This window comes from Petromyzon marinus, chromosome 78 (genome assembly GCF_048934315.1).
Source record: "Petromyzon marinus isolate PM22_M1 ecotype Great Lakes invasive population chromosome 78, UKy_Petmar_22M1.pri1.0, whole genome shotgun sequence".
NCBI classification, from domain to species: Eukaryota; Metazoa; Chordata; class Hyperoartia; order Petromyzontiformes; family Petromyzontidae; genus Petromyzon; species Petromyzon marinus.
Genome location: NC_133744.1, coordinates 3969255 through 3991053, shown reverse-complemented (window position 1 = coordinate 3991053; position 21799 = coordinate 3969255). Strand labels below are relative to the sequence as shown.

Sequence of the window (21799 nt, the reverse complement as noted above, 5' to 3'; positions counted from 1 at the left end):
GAGAGAAGGGAGTAGGGGTAGAGAGAAGGGGGTAGGGGTAGAGAGAAGGGGGTAGGGGTTGAGAGAAGGGGGTAGGGGTTGAGAGAAGGGGGTTGAGAGAAGGGGGTAGGGGTAGAGAGAAGGGGGTAGGGGTAGAGAGAAGGGTGTAGGGGTAGAGAGAAGGGGTAGGGGCAGAGAGAAGGGGTAGGGGTTGAGAGAAGGGGGTAGGGGTTGAGAGAAGGGGTAGAGAGAAGGGGGTTGAGAGAAGGGGTAGGGGTAGAGAGAAGGGGGTAGGGGTTGAGAGAAGGGGGTAGAGAGAAGGAGGTAGGGGTTGAGAGAAGGGGGTAGGGTTGAGAGAAGGGAGAGAGGGTGGTAGGGGTAGAGAAGGGGGTAGAGATACACTACACTATACACTACATACTATATACTACACTATACACTACACACTACACTACACACTACACTATACACTACACTACACACTACACTACACACTACACTATACACTACACTATACACTACATACTATACACTACACTATGCACTACACTACACACTACACTATACACTACACTATACACTACATACTACACTATACTATACACTACTACAATATACACTACACTACACATTACACTACACACTACACTATACACTACTACAATCTACACTATACACCACACTATACACTACACTATACACTACACACCACACTACACTATACACTACACTACACTATACACTACACTATACACTACACTACACTATACACTACACTATACACTACACACTACACTATACACTTCACTATACACTACACTATACACTACACTATACACTTCACTATACACTACACTATACACTACACTATACACTACACTACACTATACACTACACTATACACTACACTATACACTACATACTATACACTACACTATACACTACTACAATATACACTACACTATACACTACACTACACAATACACTATACACTACACACTACACTATACACTACTACACTATACACTATACACTACACACTACACTACACACTACACTATACACTACACACTACACTACACACTACACTATACACTACACTATACACTACACTATACACTACTACACTACACACTACACTACACACTACACTATACACTACACACTACACTATACACTACACTACACACTACACTATAAACTACACTATACACTACACCACTGTCCCACTACACTATACACTACTACAATATACACTACACTACACACTACACTATACACTACACTATACACTACACTATACACTACACCACTGTCCCACTACAGCCCCGACCCAGCCAAGGTCCTCGGGTCCCAGGGGAGTCCCCCAGGGGAGTCCCCAGGGGGGTCCCCAGGGGGAGTCCCCTGGGGGGTCCCCAGGGAGTCCCCAGGGGGGTCCCCAGGGGGATCCCCAGGGGGAGTCCCTAGGGGGTCCCCAGGGGGGTCCCCAGGGGGAGTCCCCGGGGGGTCCCCAGGGGGTCCCCAGGGGGAGTCCCCGGGGGGTCCCCAGGGGGTCCCCAGGGGAGTCTCCAGGGGGAGTCCCTAGCGGGTCCCCAGGGGGGAGTCCCCAGGGGGTCCCCAAGGGGGTCCCCAGGGGGGGTCCCCACGGGGGTCCCCAGGGGGGGTCCCCACGGGGGTCCCCAGGGGGTCCCCACGGGGGTCCCCACGGGGGTCCCCACGGGGGTCCCCACGGGGGTCCCCACGGGGGTCCCCACGGGGGTCCCCACGGGGGTCCCCACGGGAGTCCTCACTGAGCTGGTCTTCTTTTCTTCAGCTTGACGAAGACTGCCGGACTCGTCCAGAGGCCCGGCTTTTATACCCGCGGCCGGGGTGTCTCCGCCCCCTAGCGACACCCCCCCCTCCGCCCCCTGGCCACGCCCCCCCCAGCCCTGGCCACGCCCCCTCCCCAGCACCTGGCCACTCCCCCCTTCTGGAACTCTCTCGGGGGGGGCTCTGGAATAACCCCGCCCCCGCCTCCGCCCTCTGGCCACGCCCCCCCAGCCCTGGCCACGCCCCCCTCCCCGGCACCTGGCCACTCCCCCCTTCTGGAACTCTCTCGGGGGGGGCTCTGGAATAACCCCGCCCCCGCCTCCGCCCCCTGGCCACGCCCCCCCCAGCCCTGGCCACGCCCCCCTCCCCGGCACCTGGCCACTCCCCCCTTCTGGAACTCTCTCGGGGGGGGCTCTGGAATAACCCCGCCCCCGCCTCCGCCCCCCCAAACACTCCTCTCTTGGGGTAGGGAGAGTTTCGTGTACCAAGGGTCCGGCTCACCCTGCCTATCCTGGGTTACCACCCGCTATGGACACGTGCGTGCTACTGCCGGTGAGTGTTTCTTGACGAGCTCACGTTATAAAACTGTCTGTCTCTGTCCGTCCGTCCGTCTGTGTACGCTCACTTGCTGGGGATTTGGCTCTCAGACCGCGGGGTTCGCGTGGAAAAAAAAATGTTTTGCCGGACGGCACGCCCAGGGACCCCCCGCCCCGCTCGGCGTGGGCTATTCCGTTTTGCCGTCCGTCGCCTTTAAAGTGTGTTTAATTAAAAAAAGTTTCGGTCGCGATTCCTCGTTCTTTATTGATTTACTTTTGCCGGCCGGCCGGCTCGCTACTGCGCATGCGCGAAACGCACAGACGCGAGGTCGTTGCCCCTGGCAACGCACAGGCGCGAGTCGTTGCCCCTGGCAACGCACGGACAAAAAATGTTTTTATTACACGCGACGCTGAGGTAAATTCATCAAAGTGTCACGTCCTCTTCTCTCCCCCTCCACCCCAATGTTGCGCACTAACTATTATAGGCTCGGTAGATATTAAAACTATAGCGGTTAAATAGTATTATTGTAGCGCGGGGTGGGGGGAGGGGGTGGGTGGGGTGGTAGCGGCCCAGCCCCCCAGCCTCGGCCGGCCGGGCAATCTAGGCGAGGCCGGAGGCTTTGCAACGGGACTAGGCCTCGTCACGGCAAAAATCTGTCAGGGTGGAGTTACTTTGTGCGAATAAAAGTCAAAATTTTATATATACTGCTACTAGCGGGGCAAAAATATAAACACAACGTGCAAATGCAAAGGCGACTCGTTAATTAAAAAAAATAAAATCCGTCACAATAAAAATACGTGGCGCGCGCCATGAATCGATTCTTTAAATCTATCTAAGGAATCGAAGGTTGTAGATTCCTTTGGAATCGTATTGCGGAGGGATTTGCCTCACTCTAACCGCGTGAAATTTCGATTTAAAGCTTTCGTGACTGCAATGATTCATCTTCTTTGGTTCTTTCGGTAAAGTCACGTAGAATGAGAATAAAATAATAAATTGATAAAATAAAATAACACAATAATATTCTCACGACGTTTCGGCCACAACACAAGCGGCCTTCATCAGGTGAAGGGAGCGAGACTGTCTGGTAGGACAGCGCTGGAGTGAGAGAGCCACGTTCAGATCACGGCTTTTAAGCTGTGTGAGAGGAACAAAGAGCCTTGACGAAGGAATTAGCATAAAATTTAGCATTGAAATGGCTGAATGATTAGCTTGTGACTGGTCACAGAAATAGCTATGTTAAAAGTTAAAGCATACACATCCGCAGAGGCACGCATTGTTAAAAGGAATTAGCATAGAATTTAGCATTGAAATAGCTAAATTAAGGCATACACATCCGCAGAGGCACCCCTTGATAATGGGATTAGCATAGAATTTAGCATTGAAATGGCTGAGTGATTCGCTTGTAACTGCTACAGAAATAGTTACGTTGAAGTCAGAGCATACACATTCACCGAGGCACTTAGTACAAATCAAACAGGAGAATTTAGCATTGAAATAACTAGGCGAATTTAGCATTGAAATAACTGGGTGATTTGCTAGTGACTGGTCACAGAAATGACTACACATCTGAGCTATTCACAGTACTATATAGTGAACCAATAAAAACTAAAATATAAATTACCTTCATGTTATCAATAAACTCTATATTCTCCAATCAGCTAAGCTACCAACCATAAGTCGTTATATATCACAATGCTATATGGCGAAAAAATGGGTGGATTCTTACCCTCAAATTTCCGTACCACGGATAGCTACGGGCCCCGTTCAGACGGACGAGTTCGTCCATGGTCGGAACAGAGGAGGGGGAGAGAGACAGCTGCGAAGCCCTAGTATACTCCATGTTGTAAACCATACCATTAACCGTGGTGTGAGAGGTATTAAGAGGCAATGCTGGCGAAAGAGCTGCGGTCTGAAGGTCATCGTAAAATTACAATTAATTAAGAACAGAAATGATTTAACACATCTTTCCGAAACGTCGTGAGAATATTATTGTGTTATTTTATTTTATCAATTTATTATTTTATTCTCATTCTACGTGACTTTACCGAAAGAACCAAAGAAGATCTAACCGCGTGGTTCGCTTAAAAAAATAAATTGGCGGTCTGCAAGCCCTCTAAAGCCCCCTTGCTTGGCACAGGCTATTCCGTTTTCGCCATCCCTGAACTTTAAGGCGGTTTAATGAACGATTTAGCGCGAGCGATATTTATTTAGTTATTTTACTTTTGCCTAAATTTCTATTTAAAGTTTTCGTGACTGCAAGGATTAATCTTCTTTGGTTCTTTCGGTAAAGTCACCACCACCACCACCAGCACGTAGAATGAGAATAAAATAATAAATTGATCAAATAAAATGACGCGATAAAAATTCTCACGACGTTTCGGCCACACCACAAGCGGCCTTCATCAGGTGGAAGGGACGAGACTGTCTGGAGGACAGCGCTGGAGCGAACAAAGCCACAAGCTCAGACAGAGCGCCTTGACAAAGGAATTAGCATAGAATTTAGCATTGAAATAGCTGAGTGATTAGCTTGTGACTGGTCACATAAATAGTTATGTTAAAGTCAGAGCCTACACATCCACAGAGGCACCTAGTACAAATCAAACAGGAGAATTTAGCATTGAAATAGCTGAGTGATTAGCTTGTGACTGGTCACAGAAATGGCTATGTTAAAGTCAAAGCCTACACATCCACAGAGGCACCTAGTACAAATCAAACAGGATAATTTCACATTGAAATAGCTGAGTGATTAGCTTGTGACTGGTCACAGAAATGGCTATGTTAAAGTCAAAGCAATCACATCCACAGAGGCACCTAGTACAAATCAAACAGGAGAATTTAGCATTGAAATAGCTGAGTGATTAGCTTGTGACTGGTCACAGAAATAGTTATGTTAAAGTCAGAGCCTACACATCCACAGAGGCACCTAGTACAAATCAAACAGGACAATTTAGCATTGAAATAGCTGAGTGATTAGCTTGTGACTGGTCACAGAAATGGCTATGTTAAAGTCAAAGCCTACACATCCACAGAGGCACCTAGTACAAATCAAACAGGATAATTTCGCATTGAAATAGCCGAGTGATTAGCTTGTGACTGGTCACAGAAATGGCTATGTTAAAGTCAAAGCCTACACACCTACAGAGGCACCTAGTACAAATCAAACAGGAGAATTTAGCATTGAAATAGCTGAGTGATTAGCTTGTGACTGGTCACAGAAATGGCTATGTTAAAGTCAAAGCAATCACATCCACAGAGGCACCTAGTACAAATCAAACAGGAGAATTTAGCATTGAAATAGCTGAGTGATTAGCTTGTGACTGGTCACAGAAATGGCTATGTTAAAGTCAAAGCATACCCATCCACAGAGGCACCTAGTACAAATCAAACAGGAGAATTTAGCATTGAAATAGCTGAGTGATTAGCTTGTGACTGGTCACAGAAATGGCTATGTTAAAGTCAAAGCCTACACATCTACAGAGGCACCTAGTACAAATAAAACAGGAGACTTTAGCATTGAAATAGCTGAGTGATTAGCTTGTGACTGGTCACAGAAATGGCTATGTTAAAGTCAAAGCCTACACATCCGCAGAGGCACCTAGTACAAATCAAACAGGAGGATTTAGCATTGAAATAGCTGAGTAATTAGCTTGTGACTGGTCACAGAAATGGCTATGTTAAAGTCAAAGCCTACACATCCACAGAGGCACCTAGTACAAATCAAACAGGAGAATTTAGCATTGAAATAGCTGAGTGATTAGCTTGTGACTGGTCACAGAAATGGCTATGTTAAAGTCAAAGCCTACACATCCGCAGAGGCACCTAGTACAAATCAAACAGGAGGATTTAGCATTGAAATAGCTGAGTAATTAGCTTGTGACTGGTCACAGAAATGGCTATGTTAAAGTCAAAGCCTACACATCTACAGAGGCACCTAGTACAAATCAAACAGGAGAAGTTAGCATTGAAATATCTGAGTGATTAGCTTGTGACTGGTCACAGAAATTGCTATGTTAAAGTCAAAGCCTACACATCCACAGAGGCACCTAGTACAAATCAAACAGGATAATTTAGCATTGAAATAACTGAGTGATTAGCTTGTGACTGGTCACAGAAATGGCTATGTTAAAGTCAAAGCCTACACATCCACAGAGGCACCTAGTACAAATCAAACAGGAGGATTTAGCATTGAAATAGCTGAGTAATTAGCTTGTGACTGGTCACAGAAATGGCTATGTTAAAGTCAAAGCCTACACATCCACAGAGGCACCTAGTACAAATCAAACAGGAGAATTTAGCATTGAAATAGCTGAGTGATTAGCTTGTAACTGGTCACAGAAATGGCTATGTTAAAGTCAAAGCCTACACATCTACAGAGGCACCTGGTACAAATCAAACAGGAGAATTTAGCATTGAAATAGCTGAGTGATTAGCTTGTGACTGGTCACAGAAATGGCTATGTTAAAGTAAAAGCCTACACATCTACAGAGGCACCTAGTACAAATCAAACAGGAGAATTTAGCATTGCAATAGCTGAGTGATTAGCTTGTGACTGGTCACAGAAATGGCTATGTTAAAGTCAAAGCATACACATCCACAGAGGCACCTAGTACAAATCAAACAGGGGAATTTAGCATTGAAATAGCTGAGTGATTAGCTTGTGACTGGTCACAGAAATGGCTATGTTAAAGTCAAAGCATACACATCCACAGAGGCACCTAGTACAAATCAAACAGGAGGATTTAGCATTGAAATAGCTGAGTAATTAGCTTGTGACTGGTCACAGAAATGGCTATGTTAAAGTCAAAGCCTACACATCCACAGAGGCACCTAGTACAAATCAAACAGGAGAATTTAGCATTGAAATAGCTGAGTGATTAGCTTGTAACTGGTCACAGAAATGGCTATGTTAAAGTCAAAGCCTACACATCTACAGAGGCACCTGGTACAAATCAAACAGGAGAATTTAGCATTGAAATAGCTGAGTGATTAGCTTGTGACTGGTCACAGAAATGGCTATGTTAAAGTAAAAGCCTACACATCTACAGAGGCACCTAGTACAAATCAAACAGGAGAATTTAGCATTGCAATAGCTGAGTGATTAGCTTGTGACTGGTCACAGAAATGGCTATGTTAAAGTCAAAGCATACACATCCACAGAGGCACCTAGTACAAATCAAACAGAAGTTAGCATTGAAATATCTGAGTGATTAGCTTGTGACTGGTCACAGAAATTGCTATGTTAAAGTCAAAGCCTACACATCCATAGAGGCACCTTGTACAAATAAAACAGGAGACTTTAGCATTGAAATAACTGAGTGATTAGCTTGTGACTGGTCACAGAAATGGCTATGTTAAAGTCAAAGCCTACGCATCCACAGAGGCACCTAGTACAAATCAAACAGGGGAATTTAGCATTGAAATAGCTGAGTGATTAGCTTGTGTTGTGGCCGAAACGTCGTGAGAATTTTTACTGCGTTATTTTATTTTATCAATTTATTATTATCTTATTCTCATTCTACGTAGGGTGACTTTTTGCCTTTTTGCCGCTCAAAGGCGCGCGCGCGCGCGAGACGGCGCGCGAGACACGGCGCGCGTTTGCGCATGCGCGAAACGCTGGGCCGACGGTTGCCCCTGGCAACGCGCGCGCGCGCGGGGGGGGGGGTGATGGGGGGGAGGGGCTTCTCTCATTCACGTGCACGCGCTACGCAAGGTGGGTCTGGGATATGAACAACTCCGTTAAAAAAAACATAAAAATATAAATATTACTAAAGAATTAAAGCTTTCGCGAGTGCAATAAATTACTCGTTGTTTTTCGGTGAAGTTACGTACGTAGAAATACCGTAAAATTATAAAAGAAATGTATATTAAAATATATTTTTTTATTAAAATAAGTAAATATTTTTTTTACATTAAAATAAATATTTAATATAGTTTTACGGTATTTCCACGCACGCGACTTTTACCGGAGGAGAGAGAGAGAGAGAAAGAAAAAACACCCCAATGAGTAATAGATATTACTGTTTACTAAAGTTATATTACTCTTAATTGTTAGGTGAGATGATGGGACGTTTAGCAATGTTTAATGATCGAACAATGTTACGCGTTTATTTTTTTATCACCACTCCCCCTGGGTAGTAAGTGTTATTTTTTAAGTTGCTTAAGCTTAATAATTTATGGAACATGTCTCTACGTGAGGTATTTACACAAATGCGCGCCACGTATTATGTTATCATCGAAAATTTGCTACATTTATAAATACGTCCTTGACGCAAAAGATAAGTTTTTGAGGGGAATTATCGGAGTTTTTTTTGTTGGTACTTTTGAGGCATGAGCGTGTAAGAGAGTAACGCTTACTACGGCGGGGACTAAATAAAGCGTCACTTTTTTGTTGTTGGTTACGCGGTGTTTATTAACGATACCACGTTTTGCCCACCTTTTAGACTTTGTTATTATTTAAATAAACAATAAATCCGCTTATGCCTTGGTTCCAGCTTATTCACGCTTTTTCCCCCCACCCACCCCCCTCTCTCTTAGCGCGGGGGTTTGTCAGTGATATTACGTTTATTCGGGTTTATTTTTCGTGCATCTGGACATAGTTACGGGTCATGTAAGTTTATTTATTATTATAATTAGTTTATATTTATTTTTTACACTTTCGCTCGCGGTTGATTAAAAAAAACAAAATGGCGGCGCGTGAGTGAGTGTGATGGGTGAGAGAGTCAGTGCATGATGTGTGAGTGAGTCAGTGTATGATGTGTGAGTGTATGATGTGTGAGTGAGTCAGTGTATGATGTGTGAGTGTATGATGAGTGAGTGTGATGGGTGAGTGAGTCAGTGTATGGTGAGTGAGTCAGTGTATGATGTGTGAGTGAGTCAGTGTATGATGTGTGAGTGAGTCAGTGTATGATGTGTGAGTGAGTCAGTGTATGATGTGTGAGTGTATGATGTGTGAGTGAGTCAGTGTATGATGTGTGAGTGAGTCAGTGTATGATGTGTGAGTGTATGATGTGTGAGTGAGTCAGTGTATGATGTGTGAGTGTATGATGAGTGAGTGTGATGGGTGAGTGAGTCAATGTATGATGTGTGAGTGAGTCAGTGTATGATGTGTGAGTGAGTCAGTGTATGATGTGTGAGTGAGTCAGTGTATGATGTGTGAGTGAGTCAGTGTATGATGTGTGAGTGAGTCAGTGTATGATGTGTGAGTCAGTGTATGATGTGTGAGTCAGTGTATGATGTGTGTGTATGATGTGTGAGTCAGTGTATGATGTGTGAGTCAGTGTATGATGTGTGAGTGTATGATGTGTGAGTGTATGATGTGTGAGTCAGTGTATGATGTGTGAGTGAGTCAGTGTATGATGTGTGAGTGAGTCAGTGTATGATGTGTGAGTGTATGATGTGTGAGTGAGTCAGTGTATGATGTGTGAGTGTATGATGTGTGAGTGAGTCAGTGTATGATGTGTGAGTGAGTCAGTGTATGATGTGTGAGTGTATGATGTGTGAGTGAGTCAGTGTATGATGTGTGAGTGAGTCAGTGTATGATATGTGAGTGTATGATGTGTGAGTGAGTCAGTGTATGATGTGTGAGTGTATGATGAGTGAGTGTGATGGGTGAGTGAGTCAGTGTATGATGTGTGAGTGAGTCAGTGTATTATGTGTGAGTGAGTCAGTGTATGATGTGTGAGTGAGTCAGTGTATGATGTGTGAGTGAGTCAGTGTATGATGTGTGAGTCAGTGTATGATGTGTGAGTCAGTGTATGATGTGTGAGTCAGTGTATGATGTGTGAGTGTATGATGTGTGAGTGTATGATGTGTGAGTGTATGATGTGTGAGTCAGTGTATGATGTGTGAGTCAGTGTATGATGTGTGAGTCAGTGTATGATGTGTGAGTCAGTGTATGATGTGTGAGTCAGTGTATGATGTGTGAGTCAGTGTATGATGTGTGAGTGTATGATGTGTGAGTGTATGATGTGTGAGTCAGTGTATGATGTGTGAGTGAGTCAGTGTATGATGTGTGAGTGAGTCAGTGTATGATGTGTGAGTGAGTCAGTGTATGATGTGTGAGTGAGTCAGTGTATGATGTGTGAGTCAGTGTATGATGTGTGAGTGTATGATGTGTGAGTGAGTCAGTGTATGATGTGTGAGTGAGTGTATGATGTGTGAGTGAGTCAGTGTATGATGTGTGAGTGAGTGTATGATGTGTGAGTGAGTCAGTGTATGATGTGTGAGTCAGTGTATGATGTGTGAGTGAGTCAGCATATGATGTGTGAGTGTATGATGTGTGAGTGTATGATGTGTGAGTGAGTCAGTGTATGATGTGTGAGTGTATGATGTGTGAGTCAGTGTATGATGTGTGAGTGTATGATGTGTGAGTGAGTCAGTGTATGATGTGTGAGTGTATGATGTGTGAGTGTATGATGTGTGAGTGAGTGTATGATGTATGAGTCAGTGTATGATGTGTGAGTGAGTCAGTGTATGATGTGTGAGTGAGTGTATGATGTGTGAGTGAGTCAGCGTATGATGTGTGAGTGTATGATGTGTGAGTGAGTGTATGATGTGTGAGTGAGTCAGTGTATGATGTGTGAGTGTATGATGTGTGAGTCAGTGTATGATGTGTGAGTGTATGATGTGTGAGTGAGTCAGTGTATGATGTGTGAGTGTATGATGTGTGAGTGTATGATGTGTGAGTGAGTGTATGATGTGTGAGTCAGTGTATGATGTGTGAGTGAGTCAGTGTATGATGTGTGAGTGAGTGTATGATGTGTGAGTGAGTCAGTGTATGATGTGTGAGTGAGTGTATGATGTGTGAGTCAGTGTATGATGTGTGAGTGTATGATGTGTGAGTCAGTGTACGATGTGTGAGTGTATGATGTGTGAGTGTATGATGTGTGAGTCAGTGTATGATGTGTGAGTGAGTCAGTGTATGATGTGTGAGTGAGTCAGTGTATGATGTGTGAGTGAGTCAGTGTATGATGTGTGAGTGAGTCAATGTATGATGTGTGAGTCAGTGTATGATGTGTGAGTGTATGATGTGTGAGTGAGTCAGTGTATGATGTGTGAGTGAGTGATGTGTGAGTGAGTCAGTGTATGATGTGTGAGTGAGTGTATGATGTGTGAGTGAGTCAGTGTATGATGTGTGAGTCAGTGTATGATGTGTGAGTGAGTCAGCGTATGATGTGTGAGTGTATGATGTGTGAGTGTATGATGTGTGAGTGAGTGTATGATGTGTGAGTGTATGATGTGTGAGTCAGTGTACGATGTGTGAGTGTATGATGTGTGAGTGTATGATGTGTGAGTCAGTGTATGATGTGTGAGTGAGTCAGTGTATGATGTGTGAGTGAGTCAGTGTATGATGTGTGAGTGAGTCAGTGTATGATGTGTGAGTGAGTCAATGTATGATGTGTGAGTCAGTGTATGATGTGTGAGTGTATGATGTGTGAGTGAGTCAGTGTATGATGTGTGAGTGAGTGATGTGTGAGTGAGTCAATGTATGATGTGTGAGTCAGTGTATGATGTGTGAGTGTATGATGTGTGAGTGAGTCAGTGTATGATGTGTGAGTGAGTGATGTGTGAGTGAGTCAGTGTATGATGTGTGAGTGAGTGTATGATGTGTGAGTGAGTCAGTGTATGATGTGTGAGTCAGTGTATGATGTGTGAGTGAGTCAGCGTATGATGTGTGAGTGTATGATGTGTGAGTGTATGATGTGTGAGTGAGTGTATGATGTGTGAGTGAGTCAGTGTATGATGTGTGAGTGTATGATGTGTGAGTCAGTGTATGATGTGTGAGTGTATGATGTGTGAGTGAGTCAGTGTATGATGTGTGAGTGTATGATGTGTGAGTGTATGATGTGTGAGTGAGTGTATGATGTGTGAGTCAGTGTATGATGTGTGAGTGAGTCAGTGTATGATGTGTGAGTGAGTCAGTGTATGATGTGTGAGTGAGTGTATGATGTGTGAGTGAGTCAGTGTATGATGTGTGAGTGAGTCAGTGTATGATGTGTGAGTGAGTCAGTGTATGATGTGTGAGTGTATGATGTGTGAGTGAGTCAGTGTATGATGTGTGAGTGTATGATGTGTGAGTCAGTTTATGATGTGTGATTGTATGATGTGTGAGTGAGTCAGTGTATGATGTGTGTATGATGTGTGAGTGTATGATGTGTGAGTGAGTGTATGATGTGTAAGTGAGTCAGTGTATGATGTGTGAGTGAGTGTATGATGTGTGAGTGTATAATGTGTGAGTGAGTCAGTGTATGATGTGTGAGTGAGTCAGTGTATGATGTGTGAGTGAGTCAGTGTATGATGTGTGAGTGAGTCAGTGTATGATGTGTGAGTGAGTCAGTGTATGATGTGTGAGTGAGTCAGTGTATGATGTGTGAGTGAGTCAATGTATGATGTGTGAGTGAGTGTATGATGTGTGAGTCAGTGTATGATGTGTGAGTGTATGATGTGTGAGTGAGTGTATGATGTGTGAGTCAGTGTATGATGTGTGAGTGAGTCAGTGTATGATGAGTGAGTCAGTGTATGATGTGTGAGTGTATGATGTGTGAGTCAGTGTATGATGTGAGTCAGTGTATGATGTGTGAGTGTATGATGTGTGAGTCAGTGTATGATGTGTGAGTGAGTCAGTGTATGATGTGTGAGTGAGTCAGTGTATGATGTGTGAGTCAGTGTATGATGTGTGAGTGTATGATGTGTGAGTGAGTCAGTGTATGATGTGTGAGTCAGTGTATGATGTGTGAGTGAGTCAGTGTATGATGTGTGAGTCAGTGTATGATGAGTGAGTCAGTGTATGATATGTGAGTCAGTGTATGATGGGAGTCAGTGTATGATGTGTGAGTCAGTGTATGCTGTGAGTCAGTGTATGATGAGTGAGTCAGTGTATGATGTGTGAGTGAGTCAGTGTATGATGTGTGAGTCAGTGTATGATGTGTGAGTCAGTGTATGATGTGTGAGTGAGTCAGTGTATGATGTGTGAGTGTATGATGTGTGAGTGTATGATGTGTGAGTGAGTGTATGATGTGTGAGTCAGTGTATGATGTGTGAGTGAGTCAGTGTATGATGTGTGAGTGAGTCAGTGTATGATGTGTGAGTGAGTGTATGATGTGTGAGTGAGTCAGTGTATGATGTGTGAGTGTATGATGTGTGAGTGAGTCAGTGTATGATGTGTGAGTGTATGATGTGTGAGTGAGTCAGTGTATGATGTGTGAGTGTATGATGTGTGAGTCAGTGTATGATGTGTGATTGTATGATGTGTGAGTGAGTCAGTGTATGATGTGTGTATGATGTGTGAGTGTATGATGTGTGAGTGAGTGTATGATGTGTAAGTGAGTCAGTGTATGATGTGTGAGTGAGTGTATGATGTGTGAGTGTATAATGTGTGAGTGAGTCAGTGTATGATGTGTGAGTGAGTCAGTGTATGATGTGTGAGTGAGTCAGTGTATGATGTGTGAGTGAGTCAGTGTATGATGTGTGAGTGAGTCAGTGTATGATGTGTGAGTGAGTGAGTGTATGATGTGTGAGTGAGTCAGTGTATGATGTGTGAGTGTATGATGTGTGAGTGAGTGTATGATGTGTGAGTCAGTGTATGATGTGTGAGTGAGTCAGTGTATGATGTGTGAGTGTATGATATGTGAGTGAGTGTATGATGTGTGAGTCAGTGTATGATGTGTGAGTGAGTCAGTGTATGATGAGTGAGTCAGTGTATGATGAGTGAGTCAGTGTATGATGTGTGAGTCAGTGTATGATGTGTGAGTCAGTGTATGATGTGTGAGTCAGTGTATGATGTGTGAGTGTATGATGTGTGAGTCAGTGTATGATGTGTGAGTGAGTCAGTGTATGATGTGTGAGTCAGTGTATGATGTGTGAGTGAGTCAGTGTATGATGTGTGAGTCAGTGTATGATGAGTGAGTCAGTGTATGATGTGTGAGTCAGTGTATGATGGGAGTCAGTGTATGATGTGTGAGTCAGTGTATGCTGTGAGTCAGTGTATGATGAGTGAGTCAGTGTATGATGTGTGAGTGAGTCAGTGTATGATGTGTGAGTGTATGATGTGTGAGTCAGTGTATGATGTGTGAGTGTATGATGTGTGAGTGAGTCAGTGTATGATGTGTGAGTGTATGATGTGTGAGTGTATGATGTGTGAGTGAGTGTATGATGTGTGAGTCAGTGTATGATGTGTGAGTGAGTCAGTGTATGATGTGTGAGTGAGTCAGTGTATGATGTGTGAGTGAGTGTATGATGTGTGAGTGAGTCAGTGTATGATGTGTGAGTGTATGATGTGTGAGTGAGTCAGTGTATGATGTGTGAGTGTATGATGTGTGAGTCAGTGTATGATGTGTGATTGTATGATGTGTGAGTGAGTCAGTGTATGATGTGTATATGATGTGTGAGTGTATGATGTGTGAGTGAGTGTATGATGTGTAAGTGAGTCAGTGTATGATGTGTGAGTGAGTGTATGATGTGTGAGTGTATAATGTGTGAGTGAGTCAGTGTATGATGTGTGAGTGAGTCAGTGTATGATGTGTGAGTGAGTCAGTGTATGATGTGTGAGTCAGTGTGTGATGTGTGAGTATGATGTGTGAGTGAGTCAGTGTATGATGTGTGAGTGTATGATGTGTGAGTGTATGATGTGTGAGTGTATGATGTGTGAGTCAGTGTATGATGAGTGAGTCAGTGTATGATGTGAGTCAGTGTATGATGTGTGAGTGTATGATGTGTGAGTCAGTGTATGATGTATGAGTGTATGATGAGTGAGTCAGTGTATGATGTCTGAGTCAGTGTATGATGTGTGAGTGTATGATTTGTGAGTCAGTGCATGATGTGTGAGTCAGTGTATGATGTGAGTCAGTGTATGATGTGTGAGTGTATGATGCATGAGTGTATGATGTGTGAGTCAGTGTATGATGTGTGAGTGAGTTAGTGTATGATGTGTGAGTGTATGATGAGTGAGTCAGTGTATGATGTGTGAGTCAGTGTATGAAGAGTGAGTCAGTGTATGATGAGTGAATCAGTGTATGATGTGTGAGTGAGTCAGTGTATGATGAGTGATTCAGTGTATGATGAGTGAGTCAGTGTATGATGTGTGAGTGAGTCAGTGTATGATGAGTGAGTCAGTGTATGATGTGTGAGTCAGTGTATGATGTGTGAGTGAGTCAGCGTATGATGAGTGAGTCAGTGTATGATGTGTGAGTGAGTCAGCGTATGATGAGTGAGTCAAGGTATGATGTGTGAGTGAGTCAGTGTATGATGTATGAGTGACTCAGCGTATGATGTGTGAGTGAGTCAGTGTATGATGTGTGAGTCAGTGTATGATGTGTGAGTGAGTCAGCGTATGATGAGTGAGTCAATGTATGATGTGTGAGTGAGTCAGCGTATGATGTATGAGTGACTCAGCGTATGATGTGTGAGTGAGTCAGTGTATGATGTGTGAGTCAGTGTATGAGGTGTGAGTGAGTCAGCGTATGATGAGTGAGTCAGTGTATGATGTCTGAGTGAGTCAGCGTATGATGTATGAGTGACTCAGCGTATGATGTGTGAGTGACTCAGCGTATGATGAGTGAGTCAGTGTATGATGTGTGAGTGAGTCAGCGTATGATGAGTGAGTCAGTGTATGATGTGTGAGTGAGTCAGCGTATGATGAGTGACTCAGCGTATGATGAGTGAGTGAGGGTGGCGGCTGGGCACAAGGAAATACCAAAGCAGAGCAACCAAGGTGTGCTGCTCTGTCCTGTGTTGCATTATAACTGTGTTATTAAGTGGACTACTATACCATACGGTATTATACCTTCCAATCTAAACTACATGGTATAACATCGTATCCATAGACAAATTCCACCTTTGAATTATACAATGCGTTACTTTACACTACCCTATACTTTAGACTATAAAATATTAGACTTGTAACATTACACTGTCTTATTCTATGAACCCAACAATTACAATACTATATATTGCCTTATGAATTATGTTAAACATTACAATGTTATACTATTTATTATTATAACCACATGCTATAAACCATACCATTAACCGTGGTGTGAGAGGTATTAAGAGGCAGTGCCCGCGAATGGACTGTGGTCTGAAGGTAACCGTAAAATACAATCAAGAACCGAAATGGTTTATAACGTCTTTCCAATGGTTACTAAGCCAGAATCCATCTTCTCGGTTGAAATTGTCTCTGTGCTTGTATATGTGGATGGCCTCATGAACGAATCTCTCATGGTAGCCGGATGGCTTGCAGAGAACCTCCGTCTTGGAGAAGTCAATGTCATGTGAGCCCACTGAATTAGAACAGTGGTTGGCCATGGCTGAGGAGTTAGTCCTACCGTGTTTCAAGTCTGCTTTATGTTCACGGATGCGGTCCGAGATATGTCGTTTGGTTTCTCCAATGTAGCTGCTACCACAGAGGCAACTTAGTTTGTAAACGCCCGGATACTATATGTCTGGAACCAGATCTTTTACAGACGGAACCAGATCACGGATTTTATGTACTGTGTTGAATCGGACCTGGATCTTGTGTTTATTCAGGATTTTGGAGATATGTTTTGTGACCCCTGCAATGTAGGGTAAGGTGATGGTTTTGAATGGCTCCTCAAGAGGATCCTTCTTCATGACTGGAGTGATGGCTTTGCGGATTGTGTAGTCGGAGTAACCATTAGCCCTGAGAGCCTGGTGTACGTGCTTGAGTTCACTGGCAATGTGTTCCTGGTCGGAAATGCATTGGGCTCTATGGTATAGAGTCTTGATGAGGGAGTTCTTCTGGGATGGATGTTGGTGGGAATCCGGTTTTAAGTAAGCATCCGTATGGGTAGCTTTCCTGTAGACAGAGTGGCTCATTGAACCATCAGGTCTCCTTTTAATTAAGACATTCCAAAAGGGTAGCTTGCCATCTTTTTCGACCTCCATGGTAAATCTGATGGCTGGGTGTATGGAATTGATGTGGTCGAGGAATTGGTCTAGAGCAGGCCGGCCATGTGGCCAGATGACAAAAGTGTCATCCACGTACCTCTTCCATAAGGTCGGACGTAGAGTGGCAGTCTGGATGGCATCAGTTTCAAATTTTCCTATGAATGTTGGCTACAACCGGAGATAGGGGGGAGGCCATTGGGGTGCCCTCAGTTTGTAGAAAGTTCCATTCCAGGTGAAGTATGTGTTGGTTAAGCAGTGTCTCACCAGGGGTTTGTACATCAGTATGCAGTCCTTGATGAACCAAGTCTTCAATGATTGCGATGGTGTCAGGTACCGGAACTTTGGTGAAAATGGAAACCACATCAAAACTGACAAGCAGGTCGTCTGGGGACAGGGAAGTACCCTTGATTGTCGATACCAGGTGAGTAGAGTTTAGTACCGCAGAGGTGGTTTTTCCAGTGAAAGGTCGCAGTATATCATACAGAAAACGAGCCAGTTTGTAGGTGGGGGAGTTGATAGTGGAGACGATGGGATGAAGGGGCGTATCCTCTTTGTGTATCTTTGGAAGGCCATATAATCTTGGTGGTCTGACCGCAGAGGGTTTCAACGAGAACTGTTTGGTTTGATCAATTAATGCTGTTGAATCAGAAATGATTTTGTTGGTTTTAGTAACCAGGCTGTTGGTGGGGGTCTCTTCTTATTTTTGCATAGCTGCCGTCATTGAGTAGTTCCTGAATTTTGTTGTCATGAGGTTTTTAAGAAAAGTTTTGAAATATATTTTTCACCCGGGCAACGCCGGGTACTTAGCGCTAGTGCTATATACAACGCCTGACGCCGACGCTACATACGTGAGAGAGGGGGGTGGTGCTGAGATAAGTTTGTAAGAGAAGTGAGAGGATGTGAAGGAGACCGGGGTCTGGGGTCGTGTTGCAAAGTGTCTGTGTGTGTGTCTGTGTCTGTGTGTCTGTGTGTGTGTCTGTGTGTGTGTCTGTGTGTGTCTGTGTGTCTGTGTGTGTGTCTGTGTGTGTGTGTCTGTGTGTGTGTCTGTCCTATATGACATCATAACAACAATCTGGATCACTGGACGGGTTCCGCAGGATTGGAAGGATGCCCTGGTGGTCCCCCTCTTTAAGAAGGGGGACCGCACAGACTGTAACAACTACAGTGGCATTTCACTCAGTGTGCCGGGAAAGGTCCTGGCAAGGATTATTCAACATCGCCTTGCCAGGCACGCTGAGGAGAGGCTTGCGGAGCCCCAGTGCGGTTTCAGGAAAGGGCGGTCCTGCACAGATGCCATATTTTTTGTCTGTCTGCTACAGCAGAGGTGTAGGGAATTCCAGCAAGATCTACATCTCTGCTTTATTGACCTGGTCAAGGCCTATGATACCATCAATAGGCCTGGGCTCTGGGTTGTTCTTCGTGCTTTTGGAGTACCTGACCCTCTGCTCACGATCATTAACGACCTTCATGATGGTGAGCGGGCCCGGGTAAAACTACGTGGCCGGGAGTCCGAGCCTTTCTCTGTACACCTTGGGGTGCGACAGGGATGTCCTCTGGCTCCCACATTATTTAACATCTATTTCGACCACGTAGTTCGTGAAGCCTTCAATAGCTGTACCGGGCGAATCTCCATATGGTACAGATATAATGGGAGGCTTATCGATGCCCGGGTGCGGTCAAGGGATGGCTCCCTATTGCTCAACCACGTTATGTATGCTGATGACTTGGTAATAGCTGCTCAGTCAGAGGAGGAGTTAGAGACGCTGCTGCTGAGACTGGAGCGTGCCACTAAGAGATGGGGCCTTACCATCAGCCCCACCAAAACTAAGCACCTGCCTGGGTATTTTGTACCATCGGACACTCCACCCCCACAACTCCCAATCGGTGATGGGGCAGTTGTGGAGAGAGTGGAGAGTTTCCCATACCTGGGAAATGTGCTTATGACCGGCTCCAGTTTAACAGCAGAGGTCTCACTCCGAATCAGTCGAGCGGCAATATCTTTTCATCGGTTGCGTAACGCTGTGTGGAAGCTACCTGGTCTGTCGCTCCGCACTAAGCTTCAGGTCTTCTCGGCCATGGTCATTCCCTCCCTTCTCTACGCTTGTGAAACGTGGACCGCCCTAATGGAACATCTTCGCCGGTTATAAACATTTAGGCTGGCCTGCCTACGATCCATCCTGGGTTTAACCAGACTGGATTGTGTGAGGAGCTCACAAATCCTTGAAAGATCTGGGCAAGGTCCCATCGGTGAGCTCCTCCGGCGGGTAAGGCTGCGATGACTGGGTCATGTAGCCCGCATGCCCAGCCACCGCATGCCGAAACAGCTTTTGTTTGGCCGGATTGAGGGGGCTAAGCGGGCGCGGCACGGGCTAGAGAAGAGATGGAGTGATGTGGTACAGGAGGACGTGGAGCTGAGTGGACTTGCCGATGACTGGTACCAGCGGTGTCAAGATCGGCCTCTGTGGAGGAGGCTCGTGAAGGACGCTACTGGGAAGTTGGAGGTAGTCGCCCTCCAACAACAACAGAGGGCGGAGGAGGGACGCTCACAACAACGAGCGGAGCGCGGGGTGGCTAAAGCACAGCAGGTTGGCACAGTAGGGGGCACAGGTGGTGCATCATTCAGTCATCTCAGTCAGTCGACCCGTGGCACCTGGGTCTGCCCCGTGACCTCCTGCCAGCGGGCGTTCGACTCTTCACGTGGCCTCAAGGTGCACATGTCCTGGCACAAGCGTCGTGGTGACGTCACCGCCACTTAGTGGCGAATGGCGGTTGTTGTTGTATCTGTGTGTGTGTGTCTGTGTGTGTGTTTGTCTGTGTGCATGTGTATCTGTGTGTATGTGTATGCGTGTGTATCTGTGTGTGTGTGACTGTGTGGGGAGCGGTAGTGTCGTGGTTAGCGCGCTGCGCTATTAACCCGGCGACCCGGGTTCGATTCCCGCTCACGGCCAACACCAACAGTGACAATTATCTGAACCGATTCCGTGCCTCCCCTAGGTCGACTCAGCCTCAAATGAGTACCTGGTGTAGCGGTGGTGGCTGTGTAGTGAACATTGCTAGCACTGGGGAGACAAAGGCGGCCGGGTGTGGTGCTGGCCACCCACCCCCTCGTGTACCACAGTGCCGGTAGCCTTCACAGACGTTGCTACTTGCCAACAGCACTTGCCCCTACAGTCTGTTACAGGCTACACGGGGGACCTTTGTCTTTGTGTAACTGTGTGTGTGTGTGCGCCTTTGTGTCATCTTGCGTACAAACAGAATCTAGAGTCGTTCTACTCGTGAGAACTTTAATGTTTCCATTCAACATCAGCACGGCAAACCGTTCCAGGACACCATAATCATCATCACCACCACAAACCACCACCACCATGATCATTATCACCCACCATCAATCCACAACCATCACCACCATCACCACCATCGCCACGTGTGTGTCTGTGTGTGTGTGTCTCTATGTGTCTGTATGTGTGTGTCTGTGTGTGTCTCTGTGTGTGTCTCTGTGTGTCTGTGTGTGTCTGTGTGTGTGTGTCTGTGTGTGTGTGTGTCTGTGTGTGTGTCTGTGTGTGTCTGTGTGTGTCTCAGGCAAGAAGCAAGGGTAGTAGTAGAGCGAGCATGGCCGTCAGTCCTCCCAACCTCCCGGCCACCGTCACAGCCCCATTCCTGCACTTGAACACTGCAGGGTTCAGCACAAAGACAAAGATCACTCGTGTAGCCTCACCCACTCACTCACTCACCCACTCCACTCACCCACTCACTCACTCACCCACTCACTCACTCACACACTCACTCACACACTCACTCACTCACCCACTCACTCACTCACCCACTCCACTCACCCACTCACTCACTCACCCACTCACTCACCCACTCCACTCACCCACTCACTCACTCACCCACTCACCCACTCACTCACTCACCCACTCACTCACACACTCACAGACTCACTCACTCACCCACCCAGCCACTCACTCACCTACCCACTCACCCACCCAGCCACTCACTCACCCACCCACTCACCCACCCAGCCACTCACTCACCCACTCACTCACCCACTCACTCACTCACCCACTCACCCACTCTGTGTATAATGAGTTTGATGCTACCCACGTATCTCCGCCTTGCACGTGTTGATGTCGCTGTTACACAGATCGGAGTTGCAGCAGCAGTAGCCCGTGTACGCCTCGGTGTTTTTCACATCGCAAGCGTAGGCACGAGCGTATTGCTCACACACCGCCCGGCTTTCACATCCCTTCATCTGCAAGTTCGTGGCCACCTCGAATCCAGAAAAGCACATAGCCTGGCGCAGGGCGGGACACGTGGAGCAAAGTTGGACTCTGTGTGGTGTCTGTGTCTCTGTTTCTCTGTAAGTGTGTGTGTGTCTATGAGTCTCTGTGTGTGTCTATGAGTCTCTGTCTGTGTCTATGAGTCTCTGTGTCTGTCTATGAGTCTCTGTGTCTGTCTATTAGTCTATGTGTGTGTCTATGCATCTCTGTGTGTGTCTATGAGTCTCTGTGTGTGTCTATGCGTCTCTGTGTGTGTCTATGAGTCTCTGTGTGTGTCTATGAGTCTCTGT

General features: G+C 45.6%; 1 long non-coding RNA gene across 1 annotated transcript; it reads right to left on the bottom strand.

Annotated features, from left to right (window-relative positions):
- Window positions 1-20097: 20097 nt before the first annotated feature.
- LOC142907402 (uncharacterized) lies at window positions 20098-21489 on the bottom strand. The gene is made up of 2 exons (XR_012931002.1): window positions 21334-21489; window positions 20098-20899 (listed from the first exon to the last, which is right to left on the bottom strand). It is a non-coding gene; the product is annotated as an uncharacterized LOC142907402 (long non-coding RNA).
- Between the last annotated feature and the right edge of the window lie 310 nt (window positions 21490-21799).